This window comes from Microcaecilia unicolor, chromosome 6, assembly GCF_901765095.1.
Source record: "Microcaecilia unicolor chromosome 6, aMicUni1.1, whole genome shotgun sequence".
NCBI lineage: Eukaryota > Metazoa > Chordata > Amphibia > Gymnophiona > Siphonopidae > Microcaecilia > Microcaecilia unicolor.
The window spans coordinates 330594411-330618559 of record NC_044036.1 but is presented as its reverse complement, the minus strand read 5'-3'; the positions used below and the strand labels follow the sequence as shown (position 1 = coordinate 330618559).

The 24149-nt window shown below is 46.2% G+C and overlaps 1 protein-coding gene across 1 annotated transcript in view; it reads left to right on the top strand.

Moving 5' to 3' along the window:
* Positions 1–16691: 16691 nt before the first annotated feature.
* CACNG5 (calcium voltage-gated channel auxiliary subunit gamma 5) overlaps positions 16692–24149 on the top strand; it is a 39836-nt gene continuing 32378 nt past the window's right edge. The window contains exon 1 of the mRNA XM_030206902.1: positions 16692–16809. The gene's annotated coding sequence lies outside the window, so the exon portion shown is untranslated. The remainder of the gene's footprint in view (positions 16810–24149) is intronic.

The window sequence follows — 24149 nt, the reverse complement described above, 5'->3', positions numbered from 1 at the left end:
ATGTTAGCTGCTGTGAATTGCAGGATACAGCAGATTACAAACAAGTTCAATTAAATATGCTGGTAAAACTTTTTTTTATTATTAATTTGTTACATTTGTACCCCACATTATCCCACCTATTTGCAGGCTCAATGTGGCTTACATAATACCATAAGGTGATAGCTACCTACGGTGAAGAAACAAATACAGAGTGAGGTTAATTTTCAATGAAATAGGTATGGACAGACACATTAGGGAATCAGAGAGAGGGAAGTTATGCAAAGTTCATAGTGTTCATTACAAGTTTAGGTATCTTTGTGTTGCTGGGTTCAGGTACTTAAGTTTTTATTTTTTGTTACATTTGTACCCCGCACTTTTATCACTCATGGCAGCAGGCTCAATGCGGCTTACATGGGGCAATGGAGGGTTAAGTGACTTGCCCAGAGTCACAAGGAGCTGCCTGTGCTGGGAATTGAACTCAGTTCCTCAGTTCCCCAGGACCAAAGTCCACCACCCTAACCACTAGGCCACTCCTCCACTGTTGCTACTATTTGAGATTCTACATGGAATGTTGCTATTCCACTAGCAACATTCCATGTAGAAGTCGGCCCTTGCAGATCACCAATGTGGCCGCACAGGCTTCCGCTTCGGACGTCAGACTCACAGAAGCCTGCGCAGCCTTCTACATGGAATGTTGCTAGTGGAATAGCAACATTCCATGTAGAATCTCCAATAGTATCTATTTTATTTTTGTTACATTTGTACCCTGCGCTTTCCCACTCATGGCAGGCTCAATGCGGCTTAGGTACCTGGGGCAATGGAGGGTTAAGTGACTTGCCCAGAGTCACAAGGAGCTGCCTGTGCCTGAAGTGGGAATTGAACTCAGTTCCCCAGGTCCAAAGTCCACCACCCTAACCACTAGGCCACTCCTCCACTCCACTCCACTCCACTCCACTGGGTCAGTGGGATATGCCTTTTCGAACAGGTTGGTCTTTAGTAATTTCCGGAAGTTGAGGTGGTCGTACATAGTTTTCACAGCTTTTGGAAATGCATTCCAGAGTTGTGTGCTTATATATGAGAAATTGGATCCATGAATAGATTTGTACTTGAGTCCTTTGCAACTAGGGTGGTGGAGATTTAAGTAAGTACGTGATGATCTGATTAAGTTTCTGGTTGGCAGGTCCTTGAGGTCAGACATATATCCTGGGGCATAACCATAGATAATTTTATGGACTAAGGTACAGATTTTAAAAGTAATACGTTCTTTGATTGGGAGCCAATGTAATTTTTCATGAAGGGGTTTGGCACTTTCAAATCGCGATCTTCCAAATACAAGCCTGGCTGCCGTGTTTTCAGCGATCTGAAGCTTCTTTATAAGATTTTTTTTGCATCCGGCATAAATTCCGTTGCAGTAGCAGTGGCGTTCCTAGGGGGGGGCGGTGGATCCGTTCCCCCCCGGGTGCACGCCGCTGGGGGGGGGGTGCCGCGCGCCTGTCTGCTCCGCTCATTCCGTGCTCCCTCTGCCCCAGAACAAGTTACTTCCTGTTCCGGGGCAGAGGGAGCATGGAACGAGCGAAGCAGACAGGTGCGCGGCACCCCCCCCCCCCCAGCAGGTACAAATGCACCCGGGGGGGGGGGGTGTCCTTTCGCCGGGAGGGAGGTGTGTCCTTTCACGGGGGGAGGTGGCCTTTCGCCGTGGGTGGGGGGCGCATCGGTGATCCTCCCTGGGTGTCAGCCACCCTAGGAATGCCACTGTGCAGTAGTCAGCATACTTTAGGACCATTGATTGTGCCAGATTGCAAAATATTGCCCTTGGGAAGAACGGTTTTACTGGTTTGAGTTTCCACATTGAGTGGAACATTTTCTTGATTGTAGAGTTAATTTGGCTCTCAAGTGTCAGGTTCCTGTCAATTGTGACACCGAGGATTTTCAGATAATCTGAAATAGGGAGGGTATAGTCAGGGGTGATTAGGCTCGTGGGTATGTTTTCAAATCCTGGTGCATTACTTTACATTTAATTTACATGGAGGAGTAGCCTAGTAGTTAGTGCAGCAGACTTTGATCCTGGGTAACTGGGTTCAATTCCCACTGCAGCTCCTTGTGACTCTGGGCAAGTCACTTAACCCTCCATTGTCCCAGGTACAAATAAGTACCTGTATATACTATGTAAACCGCTTTGAATGTAGTTGCAAAAACCTCAGAAAGGCGATATATCATTTCCCTTTCCCTTTATTTTGCTTCCGCAACCTCAATGTGCCTCTGGGAAGACCTCCTGACCGCTCAGCAAAAAGTTTATTGCTAGTGAAAGCTGCACAAACTCCCAGCTGGATTGAGGAACAGCCAAGTTATCTGCGTAAATGGCTTTGAAAACTTCCCACCTCCGAAGCAAAACACAGTCGTGCTTTGTAATGAGCTGGTATTGATGTTGCCTGTTATTTGGTTGGCAAGATGTCTACCGAGACCATCCAGTTTCTGTCGGCAAGTCTCCAAGCTAAACTACTCTCTTATAATCTGGAAGGCTCCTAATGAGAAGGAACTGGGCAACAGGCAACCAACTCTTTTTCCATTCTGTGATCATTTGCATAATTTTAGCACAGGTTTGAAATAGAGCGGTGATATCCTCCAATCCTGCTACATATTTATCGATATGCGAAATATTATGAAGGCGGTTTTCAACTGTCCACATTGGACAAGGATGGCATAAAGACAATCATTTGCGAACAGTGTTTCTGACACTGTCAATGCATGTTACTTGCATGGGGCCCAGAAGAATAAAATTAATTGTATTAGCATGTCCTGTTAGTAAATGAATCCCACACTTTTTACCTGCAAGACATTCTACCAACTTTTAATGCAAAAATGCAGCTCGATATGCTTCCGTGAATTGAAACTGAGAGGTCCTTTTACGAAGGAGCGGCAAAGGGGGGCCTGAGCTGGCATCGGTTTCGGTTTTTGATGCATGCCAAGGCCCCCTTGTACTGCAGTGGGTAAAAGGCAGGTTTCCCTTTTTTTAAAAAAATGGCCATGCGGCAAGTGAACCACTTGCTGCACGGCCATTGGGGGGGGGGGAGCACTTACCGTCACCCATTGAAGTGGTGGTAACCGGGAAGCCCATGGCACTGCCCGATTACTGCCGGGTACACACCGGCGTTACAAAAATTTAAATATTTTTGCAGCGCCAGAAATGGTGCTCGCTGGGGGAGGGAACTACCACCAGGACCGCAGCTTCATAAAAAGGGCCCCTATGTTGTCGTTTGCACCTGCTTTTGGTGTGGGCTGATTTTCCATGCAAAAGATTTGGAACTAAAATGTACACGTGTTTTTATCACTCTGACCCAGCACGCTCCCAGGAAATCTCATCTTACATAGTAGATGGCAGCAGAAAAAGACCTGCACGGTCCATCCAGTCTGCCCAACAAGAGAAACTCATATGTGCTACTTTTTGTGTATACCTTACCTTGATTTGTATCTGCCATTTTCAGGGCGCAGACCGTAGAAGTCTTGCCCAGCACTAGCCCTGCCTCCCAACCACCAGCCCCACCTCCCCCCACCGGCTCTGCCACCCAATCTCGGCTAAGCTTCTGAGGATCCATTCCTTCCGAACAGGATTCCTTTATGTTTATCCCACGCATGCTTGAATTCCGTTACCGTTTTCCTCTCCACCACCTCCTGTGGGAGGGCATTCCAAGCATCCACCACCCTCTCTGTGAAAAAATACTTTCTGACATTTTTCTTGAGTCTGCCCCCCCTTCAATCTCATTTCATGTCCTCTCGTTCTACCGCCTTCCCATCTACGGAAAAGGTTCGTTTGCGGATTAATACCTTTCAAATATTTGAACGTCTGTATCATATCACCCCTGTTTCTCCTTTCCTCCAGAGTATACATGTTTAGTTCAGAAAGTCTCTCCTCATACGTCTTGTAACGCAAATCCCATACCATTCTCGTAGCTTTTCTTTGCACCGCTTCCATTTTTTTAACATCCTTCACAAGATACGGCCTCTAAAACTGAACACAATACTCCAGGTGGGGCCTCACCAACATCTTATACAGGGGTATTATACACTGTAGAGTCTTTTCATCCAGGTGTGAATAGTCTGAGGCCTCAAAGAAATTCTCAGCTTTTTCTTGTCTCTTATCTCATCTGGGAGGTTCCATTTGTTTCAGGTGGTCACTTAGTGAAAACTTAATTGGAAAACGAGCTACAACTGAAAACAAAAAAGTGCGAGAAAATCCCAAATAAATAAATTCAAATCAGAAATTCCAAACACGTGCAACAATGTAGCTGAGGTTTCCTTGTCAATCAAGTACTGGATTTGTGTATTATTTCTTTTGACAAGTAGCAAGAAACAGATCCTGGAAGATATGAATTATCTCAATCATTTCGAAAGGAAATTGTCAACTGGGTGCACATCTTAAACAGAACCTGACAAAGCAAATCAAAGCTTTTTGTATCTTTGTGAATGAATTGTCTGTGTAAAAGTGGAACAATAAATTCCGTCATATTTTCAGACTATTACCCAATCTTTGTTCAGCCTCCTGTACAGCACTCACTCTCCAGGAAATACATCTGCTCTCAGTTTTTCCACACTAGAGAGCCAATACCCTCCCTATTCTCCAGATTTAATTATTTTTTTTTTACACTTTACACTGATTTGCGGCAGTGGTGTAGCTACGTGGGGCCACAGGGGCCTGGGCCCCCCAAATTTCCTGTGAGCCCCTGGTTTTGCCGGTGGGGGTCCCTAACCCCTGCCGGCGCCACTACGTTGCCTGTCCTGCTCTGTCTTCCCCCTCACATCCGGCACACTCCTTTTACTGAAACTGAGCATGCTCAAACACTTCAGCTGGCGGGGGTTGGGGACCCCCTCCAGCCAAGGTATTTACTGAGTCATGGGTGGGGAGCGGTGGGGGGGGGGGGGCGGCAGACCAAAATGTGCCCCCCCCCACCTCAGGCTCTGGCCCCCTCCCACCGTGAGGTCTGGCTACGCCCCTGATTTGCGGTATATTCAATTCACAGGGCCAGTCTTGGGCAGGGGTGACAGGGGCGGTCGCACAGGGCCCCGGGCTCCTAGGGGCCCCGTATCTCTGGTACATCTGTCCTCCTGTCTCGGAACACCTCCTTGCTCCTTACCTTAATGCTTATCCACATTTCAGTAGACAGCATCAGGCAGCGATTTTCATATCCCATCAGCTGCCGAGCTCATAGCGTCCTTGCTGCTGAATCCCGCCCCCTTTTGATGTCATTTCCTGCTTCTGCAAGGGTGGGATACAGCATCGAGGAGGCTCTGGGCGTGGCAGCTGATGGGACATGAAAATTGCTACCACTGGCTGCGCTCTCTACTGAACCATGCCGGATGCACATCAAGGTACGGGGTGAGGTGGGGTTCCGAGAGCTCTAAATCTCCTTGTAAACTCTGATAAATTATGGCTTACGGTGGTGGGTGGAAAGATGGGCCCTGTCAATTCAATTAAATTTAGGTCTTATATACCGCTAATATCCCCTGTTTAGGGTTCAGTGCAGTTTACAACATTAGTGGATCAACATTAGTATATCAAATAATAAATCGAACTTGAACTTAACCACTCAATTTTTTTTAAGTGTTCTGGAAAATATTCATAAGAGAACCAGTAATGCAGTGAACAATTTGGCACCTGACCTGCCCTCCAACCACCTCGTCACCCTGGTGGTCTTTGGAGGTGGGGGGGGGGGGAGTGGAGGAGAGGGTGAAGCTGAGATAATATGCAGTGTAGCAATACCTTGCTGTTGATTGGTGGTCTCCTGGGAGACTGGATACTTCCAGTGTGGGGAATAAAGAAAAGGTTGGCACAGCAGACCCTCAGTACCCACATGGAGCCATTTTTGCCTGGAGGCTGGTGTGACCCTTGTTGAAATGTGATAGTTGGGTTACTCAAGGAATTGTGTAAAGGGTGGTGTTGTACTGGTTTGGCTGTTGCTAGTTTTGTCACATATTTGTTAATAAAGATAGGGAATGGAGGAGTGGCCTAGTGGTTAGGGTGGTGGACTTTGGTCCTGGGGAACTGAGTTCAATTCCCGGCACAGGCAGCTCCTTGTGACTCTGGGCAAGTCACTTAACCCTCCATTGCCCCATGTAAGCCTCATTGAGCCTGCCATGAGTGGGAAAGCGCAGGGTACAAATGTAACAAAAATAAAATAGATACTATTGGAGATTCTACATGGAATGTTGCTACTATTGGAGATTCTACATGGAATGTTGCTACTATTGGAGGTTCTACATGGAATGTTGCTATTCCACTAGCAACATTCCATGTAGAAGCCTGCGCAGGCTTCTGTTTCTGTGAGTCTGACGTCCTGCACGTATGTGCAGGACGTCAGACTCACAGAAGCAGAAGCCTGCGCGGCCACATTGGTGATCTGCAAGGGCCGACTTCTACATGGAATGTTGCTAGTGGAATCTCAATAGTAGCAACATTCCATGTAGAATGTCAAATAGTAGCAACAGTGGAGGAGTGGCCTAGTGGTTAGGGTGGTGGACTTTGGTCCTGGGGAACTGAGGAACTGAGTTCAATTCCCACTTCAGGCACAGGCAGCTCCTTGTGACTCTGGGCAAGTCACCTAACCCTCCATTGCCCCATGTAAGCCGCATTGAGCCTGCCATGAGTGGGAAAGCGCAGGGTACAAATGTAACAAAAATAAAATAGATACTATTGGAGATTCTACATGGAATGTTGCTACTATTGGAGATTCTACATGGAATGTTGCTATTCCACTAGCAACATTCCATGTAGAAGGCTGCGCAGGCTTCTGTTTCTGTGAGTCTGACGTCCTGCACATATGTGCAGGACGCCAGACTCACAGAAGCAGAAGCCTGCGCGGCCACATTGGTGATCTGCAAGGGCCGACTTCTACATGGAATGTTGCTAGTGGAATAGCAACATTCCATGTAGAATCTCAAATAGTAGCAACAGTGGAGGAGTGGCCTAGTGGTTAGGGTGGTGGACTTTTGTCCTGAGGAACTGAGTTGGATTCCCACTTCAGGCATAGGCAGCTCCTTGTGACTCTGGGCAAGTCACTTAACCCTCCATTGCCCCATGTAAGCCACATTGAGCCTGCCATGAATGGGAAAGCGCAGGGTACAAATGTAACAAAAAAACTCTTAAAATCTAAATTAACTTAGGGGTCCTTTTACTAAGCTGCAGTAAAAGGGGGCCTGCGCTAGCGTCGGTGCGTGTTTTCGATATGCGCTGAGGCTCCCTTTTACTGCAGTGGGTAAAAGGCTGGTCATGAACCACTTACGGCACAGTCATTTTGGTGGGACGCTCTTACCTCCACCCATTGAGATGGCGGTAAGGGCTCCCAAGCTACCTTGACGGTAACTGGGCAGTAATTACCACCGGTTAAGTTCTGGCGCTACAAAGATCTAAAAAAAATGACTGTAGTGCCAGAAATGGCTGGGGGTGGGAACTACCGCCAGACTCCTGTGATAGTTCTGGATTGGTGCTCTACAAGCCCGTTGCCACGTAGCAACCCGTTAGTAAAAGGGCCCCTTAACTTTATCCCCCCTGTTTACTAAACTGCGCTAGCAGGCTGCTGTGTGCTAATGCTGACACAGCCCGTTCATTTTGAATTGCCACACGGCAGCTGCTAGCACAGTAAGCTGGGGGGGAGGGGGAGGGAGGTATGACTTTAGTGGGTGACAATGCACCATAAACTTTAAATGAAATAATCCACCCATGTGAAGATTAATAGACCAAATGATTTTACAATGGAATGCCAGACTGTATCTGAAAATGATGTCTTGTGTCAACTAGAAAAGTCACTTAGAGGGGCATAATCGAACGAAAACGTCTATCTCCATGGGCGTTTATCTCCGAGAACGGGTCCATGAAGGGGCGGACCGAACCGTATTTTCGAAAAAAATAGACGTCCATGTTTTATTCGACAATTTGTGAGCTGGGCGTTTTTGTTTTTCAGTGATAATGGAAAATGAAAGCGCCCAGCTCAAAAATGAATAAATCCAAGGCATTTGTTCTTGGGAGGGGCCAGGAGTCGTAGTGCACTGGTCCCCCTCACATGCCAGGACACCAACCGGGCACCCTAGGGGGCACTTTTACAAAAACAAAAAAAAGGTAAAAGAGCTCCCAGGTGCATAGCACCCTTCCCTTGTGTGTTGAGCCCCCCAAATCCCCCTCAAAACCCACTGCCCACAAGTCTACACCATTACTATAGCCCTATGGGGTGAAGGGGGGCACCTACATGTGGGTACAGTGGGTTTGGGGGGGCGGTTCGGAGGGCTCCCATTTACCAGCACAAGTGTAACAGGTGGGGGGGGGGGATGGGCCTGGGTCCACCTGCCTGAAGTCCACTGCACCCCCCTAATAACTGCTCCAGTGACCTGCATACTGCTGCCAGGGAGGTGGGTATGACATTTGAGGGTGAAAATAAAAAGTTGTGAAACGGCATATTTTGTGGTGGGAGGGGGTTTGTGACCACTGGGGGAGTCAGGGGAGGTCATCCCCAATTCCCTCCAGTGGTCATCTGGTCATTTAGGGCACTTTTTGGGGCCTTATTCGTGGAAAAACAGGGTCCAGGAAAAGTACCCTAAATTCTCGCTAAAACGCATTTTTTTTCTATTATCGGCGAAAGGCGCCCATCTCTGATCGCCCGATAACCACGCCCCAGTTCCGCCTTCACCACGCCTTCGACATGCCCCCATCAACTTTGTCCGCATCCGCGACGGAGTGCAGTTGAAAACGTCCAAATTCGGCTTTCGATTATACCGCTTTATTCGTTTTTGTGAGATAAACGTCTATCTCCCGATTTGGGTCGCAATATAGGCGTTTTTCTTTTTCAATTATATGCTGGTTAGTCCACTATCTTTCCATAAATTCTTATGTTGGTCTGCTTGCCAAGAAAGCAACCAGAACCAATACAGCTGCTTTCAGGAGCTGAGCATTATGTAAACGGTGTAGTTTCTAAGAATGCACACTATGAAAGGCTTTAAAGTTACTGACATTGCTTGTATCACTGGCTAAGTGATAGTGGACAACCATTATAAATGAAATAGTCCCTTCAGAACTTGTACAGGCCTATACTTTTCTCTTTAGATAAACCTATTTTATTTTTGTTACATTTGTATCCTGCGCTTTCCCACTCGTGGCAGGCTCAATGCAGCTTACATGGGGCAATGGAGGGTTAAGTGACTTGCCCAGAGTCACAAGGAGCTGCCTGTGCCTGAAGTGGGAAATCAAACTCAGTTCCTCAGGACCAAAGTCCACCACCCTTACCACTAGGCCACTCCTCCACTGTTGCTACTATTTGAGATTCTACGTGGAATGTTGCTACTATTGGAGATTCTACATGGAATGTTGCTATTCCACTAGCAACACTCCATGTAGAAGTCAGCCCTTGCAGATCAGCAATGTGGCCACGCAGGCTTCTACATGGAATGTTGCTAGTGGAATAGCAACATTCCATGTAGAATCTCCAATAGTATCTATTTTATTTTTGTTACATTTGTACCCTACACTTTCCCACTCATGGCAGGCTCAATGCGGCTTACATGGGGCAATGGAGGGTTAAGTGACTTGCCCAGAGTCACAAGGAGCTTCCTGTGCCTGAAGTGGGAATCAAACTCAGTTCCTCAGTTCCCCAGGACCAAAGTCCACCACTCTAACCACTAGGCCACTCCTCCACACATTTAATGGTATATTACTACTACTGCTAATCATTTATATAGCGCTATTAGATGTATGCAGCGCTGTACACATTATATGTGCATTTTCTCTGTCCTTAGAGGGCTCACAGTCTAAGTTTTTGTACCTGGGGCAATAGAGGGTTAAGTGCAGTGACAATCCTAGGTCGGCTGCCACCCGGGGTGGATCACCGATGTGCACCCCCACCCCTCGGGTGCAGCACAACACCTCCTCTGGCACAACAACACCCCCCCCCCGGCGCTTCAACTCCCCCCCCCCCCCCCGGGATGCCTTCTTAGCTGCTGGGAGCAGCCGCGCTGCTCTCGGCTCCACTGGCTCCATGCTCTCTCTGCCCCGGAACAGGAAGTAACCTGTTCCAGGGCAGAGGGAGCAGGGAACCAGTGGAGCCGACAGGCGCACGGCTGCTCTCTGCACCCCTCCAGCAGTGTGCACCCGGGGCGGACCGCCCCCACCGCCCTGCCCTTGGTACGCCGCTAGTTAAGTGAATTGCCTCAGGTCACAAGGAGCTGCAGTAAGAATTAAATCCAGGTTGCCAGGATGAAAGCCCACTGCACTAACCATTAGGCTGCTTGGTATATTCTGTTGTCAGCTGGTTTGTTTTCTTTAACGCAGAAGTCTTAGATTTCCTCATCTGTCTGGAAACATGAGTGAATGACTGTGAGTGGATTTTATCATGCATTTTGCCACCTGAATTCATACAAGCTCTGATTGAGGAAATCTCTCTCAGCCACAATTGTGGTCAGTTCAAATGCTTATCCATCACATGTGGAGTAAGCAAAGGTCACACAGGACAGGCAGTCAGCTGCCAGGCGCCTTTCCTTAGTTTATGTCTCTTCAGCTCAATGACAGTGTGTCTAGAATGGCTCAGGGCATGGTTTCATTCCCCAAGAAAAGGGATGTTTCTGTTTCTAAGTTACCATGGAGCTGTTCAGGTGCTGAAAATGAATGGAAACTGATTAACGTGTAGCAATCTTTCTGTCAAAATAAGGATCACTCAGACCCTCAGGCTTATAAAATCTCTTCCATTATATTTTAATTTTACACTGTTAAAATACTTCTCAATCCAAATGCTTGGGGACTATGCCTCCCCCCTTCTGATTTTCAAGATAAGGTCAGTGAATAGGTGTAAGATACTTGAATACAATGGAGGTATATTCATGTTGAATATCTTGAATACCAGCCTGGGTCAGGGACTCATCCAAGCCCAGGATGAGGACCATTGGTGTAGTAGGTTATTGTTGAACAGAAAAATATGGATCCCTTCTTGTATATGCATGAAAAGTTAACTCAGATCTGATTAAACCTGTCACATGCCTGATGATGTATCAAATGGATTTGTTCAATTATTTATTTACTTATTAGGATTTATTTACCACCTTTTTGAAGGAATTCACTCAAGGTGGTGTACAGTAAGAATAAATCGAACATGAGCAATAGACAATTGCAGCAGTAAAAATATTCAAATACAAATAGTTCACTCCAGAAGTACAAACAATGACCCGGTAGTGACCTTGAAGTCTAATAATAAGTTAGTCTTCAGTTATTTTGACATCAGAAATGATCATCCTATCTCCCTTCCTTTCCCACCTTCCTCAAAGGAGTCTGAAGACAGACTGGGAGATGGCAGGATTACCACCTACCTGTTGACATTACCACTAGGTTAAAGCTAAGGGGACGAAAGCATGACAGTCAAACATACTCCCGTTAGCCCTGTTGAGATACTTGGAAGCCATCAAACTGAGAAATCACACTATACTCACTCTTTTCTAAAAGGAACAAAATATCTTGTCTCCCTTCATAAATAATTGACCTTCCAGTTGAAATATTATGAAGAAGGTGCCACTGGATGTGAGCCACTAGGCAGCTGCTTACACTGTGAGTTCTGTGCAGACCTAACGCATAGTCTCTGCAGCCCTGTAGGATATACCTTGAGTTCTAATTGCCCAGGTTGGCTATCGGCCAATAGGGAAATCCCAGCTCTGGCACTCAGCCAATGGGGGAGTCCATAACCATGTAAGGAATAGAAGGGGACCCCCCCCCCCCCCCCGCATTCTGACACTGTATGCAAGAGAGCCTTTTCCTGACCAGGTAGGGGTGGAGCATAGAAACCTGCCTTCAAGCACATAGGAGTTTAAAACAATGGAGTTCCTTTCCCCTTATCAGTAGGGAAAGAATATGAGGAATCTTACTCTGCCATAACTCAGAATGCTGTTCAGGGTTTTACAAAGATATGCAGTTTAAAAAAAATGTACTTCATATTATTATACTAATATTAACGAAATAATATTAATATAAAGATATTACTACAAACTAGGGTATATGTGTGTGTGTGATAGATATTCAAAGCAAAAACAGGTAATTTAGTATTACTTTGAAGATTGCCTAACTTCCACATAGTTAATTTGCTGCGGTTCCCATCAGTCACCCACGCCCTCATCCCCATCCTTACCTTACTCCCTAAAACTGTCAGAATACTTTTTTTCTTTCTTATATTCCGATATTTGTTACATTTTGCTCATTCTGACCCCAAGAAAAAGGTATTGCCTTCAAAAGCTAGTCAAAATTGTTTTATGTTATTACATGAAAAAAGGTATCATTTTATTTTCTTTTTTGTGTGTGGGTTTTTTTTTTTTATTTATTACCTTTAAAAGTGGACTAATAGGGTTAACACACCAACTTACGCATCTTAAAAAAAGAAATTAATGGTCGTTGAAATTATATGGAAACAGACAATACAGATTCAATTTGTGCTAAGATCGTATTCCATTAAAAGTGAAAATTATAGTCTCTCTCTCGTTCGTGATTTGCACTGAATGTTTCTACTTTAGTTCTTGGAAATGGTCACAGTGATCTTTTTGGTGACTCCTAAGAGGGTAACAACTCAATCATACCCCCCCCCCCCCCTCCTCAGCTGTCTCTTTTCCAGGGCTCTTCAGCTTGGAAAAGAGATGGCTGAGGGGGGATATAAGTACATAAGTACATAAGTAGTGCCATACTGGGAAAGACCAAAGGTCCATCTAGCCCAGCATCCTGTCACCGACAGTGGCCAATCCAGGTCAAGGGCACCTGGCACGCTCCCCAAACGTAAAAACATTCCAGACAAGTTATACCTAAAAATGCGGAATTTTTCCAAGTCCATTTAATAGCGGTCTATGGACTTGTCCTTTAGGAATCTATCTAACCCCTTTTTAAACTCCGTCAAGCTAACCGCCCGTACCACGTTCTCCGGAAACGAATTCCAGAGTCTAATTACACGTTGGGTGAAGAAACATTTTCTCCGATTCGTTTTAAATTTACCACACTGTAGCTTCAACTCATGCCCTCTAGTCCTAGTATTTTTGGATAGCGTGAACAGTCGCTTCACATCCACCCGATCCATTCCACTCATTATTTTATACACTTCTATCATATCTCCCCTCAGCCGTCTCTTCTCCAAGCTGAAAAGCCCTAGCCTTCTCAGCCTCTCTTCATAGGAAAGTCGTCCCATCCCCACTATCATTTTCGTCGCCCTTCGCTGTACCTTTTCCAATTCTACTATATCTTTTTTGAGATACGGAGACCAGTACTGAACACAATACTCCAGGTGCGGTCGCACCATGGAGCGATACAACGGCATTATAACATCCGCACACCTGGACTCCATACCCTTCCTAATAACACCCAACATTCTATTCGCTTTCCTAGCCGCAGCAGCACACTGAGCAGAAGGTTTCAGCGTATCATCGACGACGACACCCAGATCCCTTTCTTGATCCGTAACTCCTAACGCGGAACCTTGCAAGACGTAGCTATAATTCGGGTTCCTCTTACCCACATGCATCACAACATCTACAACATCCTGAGTGGTGTGGAGCAGGTGGAGGTGAATCAATTTTTCACTCATTCAAAAAGTACAAAGACCGAAGATACTCGATGAAATTGCATGGGAATACTTTTAAAAGAAATAGAGGAAATATTTTTTCAGTCACAAAATAGTTAAGCTCTGGAACTCGTTGCTGGAGGATGTGGTAATGGCAGGTAACATATTTAGGTTTTTAAAAAGGTTTGGACAAGTTCCTGGAGGAAAGGTCCATAGTCTGTTATTGAGATGGACATGGGGGAAGCCACTGCTTGCCCTGGGATTGGTAGCATGGAATGTTGCTACTGTTTGAGATTCTGAATGGAATCTTGCTACTCTTTGGGTTCCATAATCTTGCTACTCTGAGATTCTGCATGGAATCTTACTATTCATTATGATTCCAGAATCTTGTTACTCTTTGAGGTTCTGGAATGTTGCAACTATTTGGGTTTCTGCCAGGTACTTGTGACCTGACTTGGCCACTGCTGGAAGCAGAGAGACTGGGTTAGATGGACCAGTGGTCTGACCCAGTATGGCTATTCTTATGTTTTTATGTTATGTCTTCTTGTATGCTTCAGTGTGGATTCATGCAACTTCTGGGTCAAAAGTATAGCAAGATTGAAGTCATTTTACCATGCCAAAAAGTTGAGTGAGACCACTTCTTTTTTAAATGATGCATAACATCATAGTAATATAGTAACATAGTAGATGACGGCAGAAAAAGACCTGCATGGTCCATCCAGTCTGCCCAACAAGATAAACTCATATGTGCTACTTTTTGTGTATACCCTACCTTGATTTGTACCTGTCCTTTTCAGGGCACAGACCGTATAAGTCTGCCCAGCACTATCCCCAAGCCCCAAGTGTTTTGACAACTTTGAATAGTTTTATGTCCTCTGCAAATTTAATCACCTCACTCATCATTCTGTTTTCCATATCATTTATGGTTAAATCTTTTTTATTGACATATAATGCTTGATATAATACAGTCAGGAATTGCAACCAGCTAGAACACTAATACAACAAGCAACTAGCAGTAACTCTATCAACGTCAAGTAATTTCCATTTTCGCCCCCCCCCCCCCCAGATCATCCCAATCCTACCCCCTGCTAAGTGATGGCCATCAACTATTCTGGGAGGACCCGGGGAAATCCTACCCGCTCACTCCCCACTCCCCCTGAAATCTCAACCTCCCAACCGTATTCCTCCCCCTTCCCTTCCCTTCCCCAAACACAAGCTGTCTTCCATATCATTTATAAATATGTTAAATAGCACCGGTCTCAGTAAAGATTCCTGTGGCACTCCACTATTCACCCTCCTCCTGAATAACATCATAACTCTAAAACTGGGGGGGGGGGGGGGGGGGCTGGAAGAGGGAATAAATGCTGTGCATGTACAGTGGCCAAACGGAAGGTAAATGCCCACCATTTTTGGATGGAGCAAAGGTTTGCAGTCTGGGTATGGCCTGTTACTGTCCTAGCTAAACCGGATTTTAAGAATGGTGGTTATTAAATGAGGAAAAACCTTGGGTAGCTGAGAACAAAAGCTTATGGTAACATAGCCCAGAAAAAGCCAGTTCCAACTGAGCTGAAAACCCATACCAAAGGGCAGAAACTTCCTGACAAAAAGAAGAAACAAGTAGAGTCTGAAAGCTACCGTAATGCTATAGAAAAATAAGAAAGAAAAACAAGAGAATTAAAAAAAAATCACGAGCAACTTTGCAAGAAATTTGCAAGAAAATGGAAGGGAACTGATAAGAGGGGGTCCTGGCTGGGGTTCTTTCTGCAGTAGGGAAAAAAAAAACCTGGTCTGTGCTGCCCATAGGATGTGATTTCCCGGACACTAAGCACTTTCATGCTAGTTACTAGAACCCAGAGACCTGGGGCATCAAAAAGTTGGCAGTGGTGGTACCCAATGTTAGTTCTAGGACCTTTTAAATACTACTACTACTACTACTTCTACTTCTAAAGGGCTACTAGGGTTACGCAGCGCTGTACAAAGAAGGACAGTCCCTGCTCAAAAGAGCTTACAATCTAATGGGCGAAGTGTCAAGTGGGGGCAGTCTAGATTTCCTGAATAGAGGTATGGTGGTTAGGTGCTGAAGGTGACATTGAAGAGGTAGGCTTTGAGCAAGAATTTGAAGATGGGCAGGGAGGGGGCCTGGCGAATGGGCTCAGGGAGTTTATTCCAAGCATGGGGTGAGGCGAGGCAGAAAGGGCAGAGCCTGGAGTTGGCGGTGGTGGAGAAGGGTACTGAGAGGAGGGATTTGTCTTGAGAGCTGAGATACCCCATCTGGTACCCTGCTGGGAGAGCTAGAAATAAAATGGCTGCTAGCATTCCTTATTCTGCTGTCAGGTTGGGGGTCCCTGAACTCTAGGGAATGTTGCAATAGTTCGCTTGAGGACTCCCTACGGTCAAAGTCAAAGCCATTAAAAAAATACCTAAATACTGGAGAGCCAATACAGGACACATGCAAAAATCCCAGCAAAAGACAAAAGCTACGCACTTTGGGTTCCGGAAAGGGTAAATCTCTCTCTCCCGGGTAATAAGCCATGAACTCAATATTAAATAAGTGGTTGGGTTTGCTATGTCGCTCAGCCCCGCCCCACCCCCTTTTCTTTGAGCTCTATTCACGATTGATGACGCTTAATTGCTCAGCAGAGCTGCTGGAGATGATCAAGGAAGTTTGAAGGATGCTAACAGTCACCCAGAAAGAAACACAAAAGTTAAATACAGCGTAGCCCTCCCCTATGGGAACTTTGTGTCTTTCTCCTGGCCGTCTAGGCTAAGAACTCCCTCCCCCTCCACTCTCCATCTACCAAAAAGTGGGGGCCTCTCCCTGTCTCCATCCCCACATTAGATTGGACGAGCTGGAAGTGATTTAAGGGAAAGGATCTTTATAACGCCCCCCCCTCCGGAGATTTGAGGGTGGGGGGGAGGCACAAAGCAGGTAATCTGCAGGGGCTTGAAGGCAGTGGGGAAAGGAAGGGGGAGGAGGGGGCCTGGGACCAGCAGTCACATGCTCAGGATATCCAGCAAGTAAGCTGCTGACTGCACGCAGGCAGGCTCTGCCCCGTCTTTCTGCGCCTGTGGCTCCTTCCGACCGTTCCTAGGGAAAGTTCTCTCGTACCGGCTCTGCTCCTTCCTACCCGGGGCTTCATGGCTTCTAGTCCACTCAGCTGAAGGGCTCTGAGGGAGGGGGGAGGGGTGCTGCTGTTGCTGCACAGCGCACCCCTCAAGGTCCCCCTCGATCACCCAAGCGAATCTGAACTACATCCTTCATTATTTGGCTACCCAGGTAAGATGCGCGTTCCGGTGCCTACATTTCTAACGACCGGGGCTGCTTTTAGTCTTGAAAATCAAGCATGCTGCAGTTTCATTTGAAGAGATTTTTTTTAGATGTAAATAAATAAATACGTGGGGAAGAAATAGGGTTGTACTGTACCCGGTCACAGCTAGTACACATTCCTCGAGGGAGAGAGGGGATAATTCTGGGACTGCTGACATGAGATTCGGTGCAATTTTTAATGTATTGAATTGCAGGTTTCTCTGCTCATCAGGCTCCTTTGTGATGGTGGCGACGGTGGTAGGGTGTTAAAGCCTTGGTCCTTAGTGTTTGGATGTTTCAAAAATAGTGACATCCTTCCCTCGGTCCTGGAAGGATTCAGCAGAGACCGTGTTCTGGGGTCAGCTCGATCTGAAATGTTCTTTTGTGAATCAAGTCATCATCTGCAGCAATGGAACTTTTCAAAGCTTTTGCGCCGTATTTTTATAATACGGCCGTGGCAAGAGTCATCGTGTTGTATTAAGCGTTTGCAATTCAGGCTGTGGGCTAAAATACATTGAAAATGTGTGTGTTTTGTACGCATTGGGCTGCCGAAAGGTTTCATTGTAACCCTGGAAGGCTGCTGTGTCAGGAACCAGCAGGGGCTAATGCAAAAGGGAAGGATGGAGGGAGAAAACGCTGCCCTTCTGGTATGACACCAGATGGGGACCTGTTTAACTCCATAAGTACATAAGTAATGCCACACTGGGAAAAGACCAAGGGCCCATCGAGCCCAGCATCCTGTCCATGACAGCGGCCAATCCAGGCCAAGGGCACCTGGCGAGCTTCCCAAACGTACAAACATTCTAGACATGTTATTCCTGGAATTGTGGATTTTTCCCAAGTCCATTTAGTAGTGGTTTATGGACTTGGCCTTTAGGAAACCGTCTAGCCCCTTTTTAAACTCTGCTAAGCTAACCGCCTTCACCACGTTCTCCGGCAACGAATTTCAGAGTTTAATTATGCGTTGGGTGAAGAAAACGTTTCTCCGATTTGTTTTAAATTTTACTACACTATAGTTTCATCGCATGCCCCCTAGTCCTAGTATTTTTGGAAAGCGTGAACAGACGCTTCACATCCAACTGTTCCACTCCACTCAATATTTTATATAACTCTATCATGTCTCCCCTCAGCCGTCTCTTCTCCAAGCTGAAAAGCCCTAGCCTCCTTAGTCTTTCTCCATAGGGAAGTCGTCCCATCCCCGCTATCATTTTAGTCGCCCTTCGCTGCACCTTTTCCAATTCTACTATATCTTTCTTGAGATGCGGCGACCAGAATTGAACATGGTACTCAAGGTGCGGTCGCACCATGGAGCGATACAATGGCATTATAACATCCTCACACCTGTTTTCCATACCTTTCCTAATAATACCCAACATTCTATTCGCTTTCCTAGCCGCAGCAGCACACTGAGCAGAAGGTTTCAGTGTATTATCGACAACGACACCCAGATCCCTTTCTTGGGCCAGTGCAGAAAGTGTGAGATATTGTGGAGGAATGGCCTAGTGGTTAGCAAGCTGGTCTTGACATCCAGAGGTGGTTGGTTCAAATCCTGCTGCTGCTCCTTGTGATCTTGGGCAAGTCACTTAACCCTCCATTGCCTCAGGTACAAACTTAGATTGTGAACCCTCCTGGGACAGAGAAATATCCAGGGTACCTGAATGTAACTCGCCTTGAGCTACTACTGAAAAGGTGTGAGCAAAATCCAAATAAATAATAAATTCTCGTCACCAAGGTGGGGGAGAGAGAGGAGGGGGCTGTTATAAAGAGATGGCAGCCAATGTGGCAGTATCAGCAGAATGCTAGAAGACTTGACAGAAGCATATGTGTCAGCTCCGGATCTTTTGTTAACACCACTAGAATTATTTTTAATTGGATTATAGCTCAGACATTTTTTAATAATAGCTCAATGTGAGTTAGGTTCAGGTAGACTAAGGCGTTTCATTACAATCAGATGGTTTCTGATCTAATTTGGTACCTGAGGCAATGGGAGGGTTAAGTGTCTTGCCCAGGGGCACAAGAAACAGAAGTGGGATTTGAACCCCCAGCTTCTCTGCCTGCTGCTCTAACCACTAGGCTGACTCCCTCCACTATCAGTATTGAAAAAGAAAACTCCTGCCCCAGATCAAGTGAGGAAGTAATTTGTGTTCATTTCAGAAGCCTTAATGATTTTACAAGCTGGCTCCCTTGAGGTCTAGACTAATAGGTTTTAGCTAAATCTCCCAATAAAGTAGCACAAATCTAACAGATTATCTTCTTCTCCTGACATAAATCCTTATTATGTTGCTTCAGACCAGATCAGATATTTGTCACTGTCTCGCTGTCAAAAATAATCTTTTACACACTTCCAATAGTTTTTATTTTTTTTTCTTCTTTTTAGCATTCTTCTACTTCAGTTCTTTATCCCTTCCTGCACTCAGCCACACTTGTCTCTAGAGCTCATCCCTGGCTGCTATTTCTGGTTTGGATCCATCTGTTCTGTTCATGTAAAGCAGGGTTGTCCAACCTTGGTCCTTGAGAACCACAATCCAGTGCTGTAGCGAGGGCTAATGGTACCAGGGCGGGTCGCCGCTGCGCACCCCCCCGGGTGCAGCATGGCGCGACCCCCCCCCCTCTGCGGCGTACTCCCCCTCCGGACCGCAACCCCCCCAGACCGCATTCTTACCTGCGAGAGGGCCGATCCGCCCCTAGTGCACGTCACCTGGAGCTGCGTCGGCCTCGCTGGTTCCCTGCTCTCTCTGCCCAGGAACAGGAAGTAACCTGTTCCGGGGCAGAGGGAGCAGGGAACCAGCGGGGCCGGCACCCCCTGATCGCGTGCACCCGGGGCGGACCGCCCCTCCCGCCCCCCCTTTCTACGCCACTGCCACAATCAGTAAAGTTTTCAGGATTTTCCCAATGAATATGCATGATATCTATTTGCATGCACTGCCTCCATTGTATGCAAATAGATCTCATACATATTCATTGGGGAAATCCTGAAAACCCAACCTGGCCTAAAGCAGGGGCCCTCAACCAGTCCTCGGGACACACCCAGAGGGGCATAATCGAACACGAACACCCATCTCCATGGGCGTCTATCTCCGAGAACGGGTACGTGAAGGGGCGAGACAGACCGTATTTTTGAAAAAAATGGGCACCCATCTTTTTTTTTCAATAATACGGTTTGTGCTGGGCAAATGCACGGATTTGAGCAGATTTGAGCTGGGCGGTTTCGCTTTTCAGCGATAATGGAAACCAAAGGCGCCCAGCTCAAAAATGAACAAATCCAAGGCATTTGGTTGTGGGAAGGGCCAGGATTCATAGTGCACTGGTCCCCCTCACATGCCAGGACACCAACCGGGCACCCTAGGGGGCACTTGTAACATTTTATTTAAAAGTAAAGTACCTCCCAAGTCCATAGCTCCCTTCCTTTGGGTGCTGAGCCCCTCAAATCCCCCCCCCCAAAACCCACTGCCCACAACTCTACACCATTACCATAGCCCTTATGGCTGAAGGGGGGCACCTAGATGTGGGTACAGTGGGTTTTGGGGGCGGTTTGGAGGGCTCCCATTTACCACCACAAGTGTAACAGGTGGGGGTGGGTGGGCCTGGGTCCACCTGGCTGACATCCACTGCACCCGCCAACAACTGCTCCAGGGACCTGCATACTGCTGTGATGGAGCTGGGTATGGCATTTGAGGCTGGCATACAGGCTGGAAAAAAAGTTGTTAAAGTTGTTTTTTTTTTTTGATGGGAGGGGTTAGTGACCACTGGGGGAGTCAGTGGTGGTCATCCCCGATTCCCTCCGGTGGTCAACTGGTTATTTAGGGCACTTTTTTGGGACTTGTTCGTGAAAAAAAGGGTCCAAAAAAAGTGACCTAAATTCTCGCGAAAAACACCTTTCTTTTTTCGATTATCGGCCGAGGGCGCCCATCTCTCCTCGGCCGATAAACACGCCCCAGTCCCGCCTTCACCACGCCTCCGACACGCCCCCGTCAACTTTGTCCGTTTCGGCGACAGATTGCAGTTGGAGACGCCCAAAATCGGCTTTCGATTATACCGATTTGGGCGCCTTTGCGAGATGGGCGCCCATCCCCTGATTTGGGTCGAAATATGGGCGCCCATCACTTTCGAAAATAAGGCCACCAGTCGGTCTAATTTTCAAGATATCCACAATAAATATGCATAAGTCAAATTTGCATGCGTAGCCTTTATAGTATGCAATGCTATCTCATGCATATTCATTGTGGGTATCCTGAAAATGTGACTGGCTGGGTGTGTCCTGAGGACTGTTGACCATCCCTAAGCTACAGAAGGTTTTGCAAGCTCTTCACTTGGGGAAAAAGTGGCTGATCAGTTAAAGGAAATAGCTTATTATTCCAACAAAGGGATGAGGTACACATGTGCTAAGCGTAATGCACTGTTTTGTTTCACATTCCATAAATATTTTTTCATTAAAATGATTTCCCATGCAATAATGGTTTTACTATACATTAAAGTGACACTTTCCATACCATATTATTTACTATTATTTTTATTTATTGCACTTGTATCTCACATTTTCCCACCTATTTGCAGGCTCAATGTGGCTTACAAAGACCTGTTATGGCATCGCCAATACAGGTTAAAAGATACAAATTGGTGTTATAAAGAGATCAAGGACGACAGAGAAGAACTAAGTCAACGTTTAAAGAAAGACGTCGTTTCAGTTGGGGTGGTGAAGTGTTATGGTTAAGCTACGGGTTCTCGTGGTAGGCCTTGTTGAAGAGGTACATTTTCAGAGATTTGCAAAAGATAGTTATTTCGTTAATTGTTTTCAGTTTTGATGGTAGTGCGTTCCACAGTTGTGTGCTCATGTATGAGAAGCTGGTCGCATGTGTTAGTTTGTATTTTAGTCCTTTACGGCTGGGGAAGTGTAGGTTCAGGAATGTGCGGGCTGATCTTTTAGCATTTCTAGGAGGTAGGTCAACGAGGTCTAGCATCTTCCCTCCCCCATCCAATATACAGCATCTTTCCCCCATTCCCTTCACTCCCTGTTGTCTGGGATGCTGCTTCTCCCCTCCCTCACCAGCCCTAAGCTAAAGAGGATTGAGGGCTGCATAGGCCTCGTTAAGTACAAGCCCACAGTGAAATGCTGCCAAGGCCTGCCCTGCTGTGCTACTACAGGGCCCACCCAGCACTCAGTCCCCTAACTTGGGACTGGCATGAGAGGGGGTGGGGGGTCAGAGGTGGCAGCAGCAGGTCTAGGAGGAAGGCTATTACTGTTTTTTTCCTTATAAAAGATTACAATATTCACCAAAGATATCTTTGTCAAGCAAATTGCCAAGAAATACATAAAAAAAGTTAGGGAAAAATTCCGTTTATACAAAACGTTGCAGGCATTGGTCCGCAAAAGAAAGGGGGAAGACTGACCAATACACCATAACCTGAGAGGAAGTATAAAGGAAAAAAAATATTATTCATAATTCTAGTTTAACTGTACCTAAACTCAAAAGGTCCAGTTGCCATTTACGGATCTTGCTTAGGAGTTCTTGCATCCAAGGAAGAACGAAGTTGTGAAGGCTCAAAGAAATGATAAGTAACATTAATCAATCTGCAGAACACATTTACATGGAAACCTTAACTGAAATTTAGCTCCCATATTCAAGGCTTCCTGCCACATAGAGAGAAACTTCTTCCTTCTCTCCTGCGCCCATCTGGAAACGTCAGGAAAAATCTAGATCTTTCCTCCCATAAAAGTAACTGAAGTAGATTGTCTCAAAGAAAGTCTAAGTAAAGCTTCCTTGTCTGGAAGAAACACAAATGAGACCAATAGACTGGCACGAAAATCCGCCTCTTCTTGTGAACTCTCCAAAAGAAGATGACTCAGCGACTACTTGACCTTGTAATCTAGCTTCCCGCTTAGAAGGTGCAGTTAAATAATAAAGCTTTTGTACTGGTGGAAGCCCTGTTTCAGAATATTGGAATACTTCTTTTAGAAACTTCTGAAATATATCCCGTGGGGAGCTAAATTTAACAGCTGGAAAATTTAAAAGGGTCTCAAATTTAATGATCTAGCTCCATTTTCTAGGTTCTCCAATTTTCGATGTACTAAATTTGCACCAGTTTATATTCTACTTCCTTTACTTGGGATAAAGATGACTCACAATCTTTTAATTTATTATCCTGATTGTCTAGTCGAGATTGGACTGTTTCAATCATTGAAGCATTAATGGAAACAAAGGTAAGACAGACCTTGTGCAAGGACTCCATAGCTGACCATAAGGACTCCAATGTTAACTTTGAAGGTCTCACCAGCAGTTGTAGAGCCACATCGGGACTAGGCCGTTCTCCACCATCGCCGTTTCCAATGGCTTCTCTAGTTCTGGCAAATTCAGCCCGACGGCCGCAGGGGTAACTAGAAGGCTCAGTTCTTCGGGAAGAACCCCATCCTGGAACATTGCAGTATTGGGAGAGAGCCCCTCCCTAGCTGAGCCAGAAGCCCCGACTTCCGAGGTCTCAGCAGACGCGCTTCCCAACATACTCTCTGCTCCTTGAGCCTGCTGTGCTGGATTTCGCGGGCTGAGTGGAATCTCACTCTCCTGACCGGGACTCCTCTCTGTGCCGGTCAAAGGAATGCCCTGAGGTGCAGTAGACACCCACATACGCAGTAATCAGAGCCTGATGAAGAGCCACGATCGCAGAGGGCAAGTAGGGAGCTCCTCTAATCTTTCCCTTTCTCTTCGGCATCGTAGAGACCAAGAAATAAGTAAAAAAAGAAAACAGTCTTCTGGAGCTTAGCATAGTGCATCTAACCTTGACGCCATCTTGGTCAGCACCTGGAGGAAGGCTCTTACACATGTTGAAGCCATGCCACTGTCTCCCAAAACCAAGGGCAGGCCTTCCCTGCTCACCTGTGCCTAGCAGAGAAAGCAATGCATCTCCTGAAATAGCTGTGGCATCCCATCTACATGACAGGGTTTCTAGTTGAACAAAAAGAAATACATTAATTAATTAAAACCGAGGAATAAGCAGGGCACGGTCTGACAGTCTGTAATTACTGACCGAGCTGCAATGACACACAAGGGTTAGTCACTAGCAGAAGTTCCTTTGTTGCTATGGCTGTTATAACCTCAGCTGTAGTATGTGGTATACAGAGTGAGTCGGGGGGGGGGGGGGGGGCTGATGCAGTGAAAGTCACTCTCTAGAAGAAATCGGACAGAATTTAAAGCAGGCGTCTATTGTTTGATGCACAGTAGAGCGAAAGGTAACAAATGCGATATCTAGGAAGTTAGAACAATTGCTTAATTCGAGAGCGTTCTTTCAATAACTTTCAACACCATAGGAGGTAAAGT